The 4,764-nt window shown below is 47.3% G+C and overlaps 1 pseudogene; it reads right to left on the bottom strand.

Annotated features, from left to right (window-relative positions):
- Positions 1–1,984: 1,984 nt before the first annotated feature.
- LOC105805769 lies at positions 1,985–2,548 on the bottom strand (annotated as a pseudogene).
- Between the last annotated feature and the right edge of the window lie 2,216 nt (positions 2,549–4,764).

Genomic DNA, 4,764 nt, shown 5'->3' on the forward strand with positions numbered 1-4,764 from the left:
ACCCCTTTTATAAAGGAGGTGGCGGGGGAGGGTAGGAAAATGAGATTTGCAGTGATGGACAAAGTCAAGACATTGGAAAGTGTGACGGGGCCAATTGGTCTAAATGTTTCTTCTTTCCACCACTGCCCCACATATTCAACAGTCTGCTGGTGAGCACCGAAATTGAACCAAAAGGAGGGGATTTAGAACATTCACGTTTTTCTTGCAGAAGGATAAAGATAGAAACAATTGAGCTGCGGCTGTACCTAGACCTCCCTGCCATGGATTGTTAAAGAAAAGCTGTAAAATGTGACACTACAAGCTGTGGCTTGTGATAGGCGCTGGAGTGTAATCACAATTCTCTTTGAGTCTTGCAGGTGAGGAAATCCTGCTTTTCCAGGGAAAATTAAAGGATGTAGTTCTAAGCAGACTTCTCTGCATTATCCTGGGGAATCTCTCTGATCACAGGAAAGGCAAAGATGGCATAAAGAGGGGGCTCAGTGGCCAGGACAGAATCAGTCTGGGGTCAGCTGTAGATCCCAGTGAAGAGACCACAAAGGGTCATGCGCGGATTACAATACACTCTGTATGGCAAACATACAGGGCTTCTGTGTCCTGGCTTTGAGATGAGCTGGATTTGCAGGTGGAGCATGTGTGTTTTTCAGCCACCCCCTTTACCTGTTGTGTTTGAAGAGAAGCCACTCACAGTGAGACATTTGGTGGATGGTACACTCTGGGGATTTCCAGCCCTAAGGTCTTCCTGGGTATTCAGTGCCAACTCACACAGCAGTGTTTTTGCCTGTGTAGGGGAGAGAGCCTGAACAGAGGATTCAGGTGTACAGGTGTTGACTGCCTTCCTGTGAGGTGCCCTGCTACCTCTTATACAGTCTGTTGCTGATTCTGAAGTCTTCTTTCATATTGACAAGGATTTTGGCTGAGGTTTAGAAGCCATCCCCACCTTAGGCTGGAAGGCACACCTGTAATTAGGGGAGAGACTAAAATGGGATTGTCTTTAAGAGTGTTAGGGATTTCCCTCCCTTCCAGGGCTCGTTATCTGGCTGGATTCCTGGTCTACCCACATGATCTTCCTTAACCCATTGATATACTCAGAGAGTAACAGAAAGAAGATGGAACATGGCATCAGAAAATGTAAGTTCATGTCCCGATTCCACAACTTCTTGCCTGTGTAACCTCCCTCTTTCTCACTGATAAAGACACGGTCATGATACCTGCTCTTCCTACTTCCTGAGGTTTTTATAAAAATAAAATACAATAATGTAAATAAGAGAACTTGGACTTGCAAAGTGCCGCTATAATAATTTTAGTTTGTCAACCCCCTGGATGTGGGGAAGCCAGCCTAAGGCTCATTCCTGTTATCACTGTGGCCCAGGGTGAGCTTGTCAAAGAGGGATTCTGCCATGCCTTCTTCCAGGGCCCTCATCTTGCTACCCAGAAGCAACGAATGTTACCATTTACGTATTTTAGTAGACTAAAAGTTTTCAAGTTAAACAAAAGGTCCCTTATTTTAATCCCTGCCCAATCCCATTCCCTTCACTTCTTCCCCAGAAGCAATCACCATGATGACTTCCAGACCATGTTTTATACTATACCATGCACCCACAGACACCAGCCCCCCACATATCCACACAGTTTATAAGAGGAAGGGGAATTTTGTGTTTTCCAGGGGCCAGTGGAGTACCTTTCCCCTCCATCCCTGGAGATCCTGAGCTGCATGTGGATGGGGTATGTATGGGTGGGTGGAGAGCCCGCTGGGGACCCATTTTAAATCTGTGCGGGGATGTGCCCTTATTCCTCAAAGGTGAGAGTTCTGCACACACAAATCAACCGGACACCTTTACTGCTTTAAGAACCAGATAACTTTATTGGAAACAATGGTACAACGGAAAGGAAAAAACTTAAGTGAACTTCTGAAACGGCAATATGCACGCCCGGCCTTGTGGCCTGACCTGGGAAAGGCACCCGTGGCTGTGGGGACAGTCCCAGCTCAGTCCTCCTTGTCGCAGTCGCCCAGGGTGAGCTTGTCGAAGAGGTACTCCGCCAGGCCGGCGTCCGGGGCCGCCATCTTGCGCAGGTTGGTGAGGTAGCCACCCAGCTCCTTGATGGTCTTGACGTGCTCGTGCAGGTAGTGGCTCTCCAGGAAGTCGCAGAGCTGCGGGTCGCCCTTGTTGGTGGCCAGCTGGTGCAGCTCCAGGAGGTTCTGGTTGATGCTCTTCTCCAGGTGGAAGGCGCACTCCATGGCCTGCAGCCCGCCCTCCCAGTCGTCGCGGTCGGGCTTCCTGATGTCGCGAAGGCGGATGCGGCCACCGCGCAGGTTCTGCAGGCCCATCAGCTTCTCGGCACGCTCCCTCTCCTTATGCGACAGGCGCAGGAAGTAGCGGGAGAAGTGCTCCAGGGCCACGTCGTCGCGGTCGAAGTAGAAGGCCATGGAGAGGTACACGTACGAGACGTGGAGCATCAGGTTGATCAGTCTGTTGACGGCGGCCTCACAGGTGCTGTGGTAGTTCTGGCGCACCTGAGAGACGGCGCCGGCAGCCATGGCGGGCAGCATGGGTGCTGGTAACACCAAGAACGCCAAGGCGCCATTGGAGCGCGGGCTGCGGAGTGGGCAGCGGCGGCGCTGCCGGTGGCGGGGGCCTCGAGGCGATCCCAGGGTGGACGAGGGCGGCGGCCGATGGAGGGCAACCTCCGGGCCGGATAGCGAGTGAATGGCGTCGGGTCTGGCAGGGACCGGAAGTGGGGCTTGTGGCTGTTATTTGCGGGGGGGTCGGGGGGTGGGGGGATGGTGGTTAGAGGAAGGGGGACCGCTAGCGCACAGTTCCATGGGAAATCCCAGGAGAAGCTGCGCTGACCGTCTCCCCTGCGGGGCTGGCAACCACTAATATATTATACTTTGTTTCTAGAGATTTTCTCACTCTGGACATTTCAGATAAATGGAAATACACAATTTGTGGCCTTTTGCGTATGGCTTCTTTCAGTTAGCATAATGGTTTTACTTTTCATCTTTTTTATTGCTGAATAATATTCCATCGTGTGGATATACCACATTTTATTTATCCTTTCATCAGTTCATGGACATTTGGTTTGTTTCCATTTTGTGGCTATTATGGTTAATGCTGCTATGAACATTAATGTACAGGTTTTTATGTAGATATATGTTTTCAGGTCTCTTGCATATATACCAAGGAGTGGAATTGCTGGGTCATATATTAACTCTATGTTTAACATTTTGAGGAACTGCTAGACTATTTTCCAAAGTGGCTGCATCATTTTACTTGCCCACTAGCAATGTATGAGGGTTCCAACACCGCAATGTATGAGGGTTCCAACACTGTTGTTCTCTCTCTCTCTCTCTCTCTCTTTTTTTTAGTCATCTTAGTGGATATTAAATAGTTTTGCAAATGGAGGAGTTCATTTGTTTGGCAGATATCAGGCCAATAGACACAGCCAAGTGGGCTATAGCAAAGGAGTTTTATTACTTGGCACAAGTAAGGTTCATGCCCAGGATAGTTCCCAAAGCAGTATGTCCCTGAACAAGTGGGTTGGGCTGCTTTTTTAGTTAGAGAGTAATGAGGATCTAATAGGATCTTGCAATGGGGTGATGCCGGGAAGTGTGCTCTGACTAGATCCTGCCACAGGGTGATGCCAGGGCTCAATCTGATTGGATCCTGGATTCTGGATTCTGCCATGTGGTGTTCGCTTCTTTTTTTTTTTTTTTTTTTGAGACAGTCTCACTCTGTTGCTCTGTCGCCAGGATAGAGTGCAGTGGCATCATCATAACTCACTGCAACCTCAGTCCTGCCTCAGTCTCCCAGAGTGCGCTTCTTAATTCATTCTCCACTCCTTAGTCTGCAGAAGCACTCAGGTTCCACCTATGGTTGCATGCCTGGTTCATCTGGGTGTGCTCAGGTCATGTGACCTTCAACCTGGAGGTCCGTAGCAACTGAAAAACAACTCACAACTTTGTTACCTAAAAGTTGAACCAGACTGGTATGGTGTGGTACATTTCCCTAATGGCTAAATGTTGAGCATCTTTTCATGTGCTTATTAGCTGTTTGCATATCTTCTTTGGAGAAATGTCTATTCATGTTCTTTGCCCATTTTTAAATTGAATTTTCTTTTTATTGTTGAGTTTTAAGAGTTATGTATATATTATGGATACAAGTCCTTTTTCAGGTATATGATTTGCAAATATTTTGTCCCATTCTGTGGGTTGTCTTTTCACTTTCTTACTGGTGTCCTTTGAAGCAAAAAAGTTCTTAATTATGATGTTCAATTCCAAAGATAGAGCCCATGGTCCAAAGAAGCTAGAGCCCAGCTGGTGATGAGATGTAGGGAAGCTCGAATGCATTCTCATCAGCTCCACTATAGGACAACTTTTTAGCACAAAGGCCATAGGGCAATTTTGTGTGGTTCCTATTTGGTTGGGCACTAATGAGACATGTCCAACACCCACATCTATTATATTATGAAAAGAAAAAGCTCCTTCCAGTCTCCAATTCCTCACTGTTCTAATTTGGGGGGAAACAGGAGAATCACTATCTTGAGGATCAAAGGCAAGGCCTGTGAACTTAAGCATGCCCATTGTAAGTATTGGTTTATGTAAGTTGAAAGTTGATGACTGATATTAGTTTAGTTAAATATAAAGTATCTCTAAGGTGATAACCTTTCAGTTTTATTCAATGTGCTGAATATTCTCTATTTGCCTCTCTAGGACTATTCTCTGTCCTTCTCCATCTTATTCAGAGCCCTGGGTAGGAGAGACTG

Source organism: Propithecus coquereli, unplaced genomic scaffold (genome assembly GCF_000956105.1).
Source record: "Propithecus coquereli isolate 6110/MARCELLA unplaced genomic scaffold, Pcoq_1.0 Scaffold132, whole genome shotgun sequence".
NCBI lineage: Eukaryota > Metazoa > Chordata > Mammalia > Primates > Indriidae > Propithecus > Propithecus coquereli.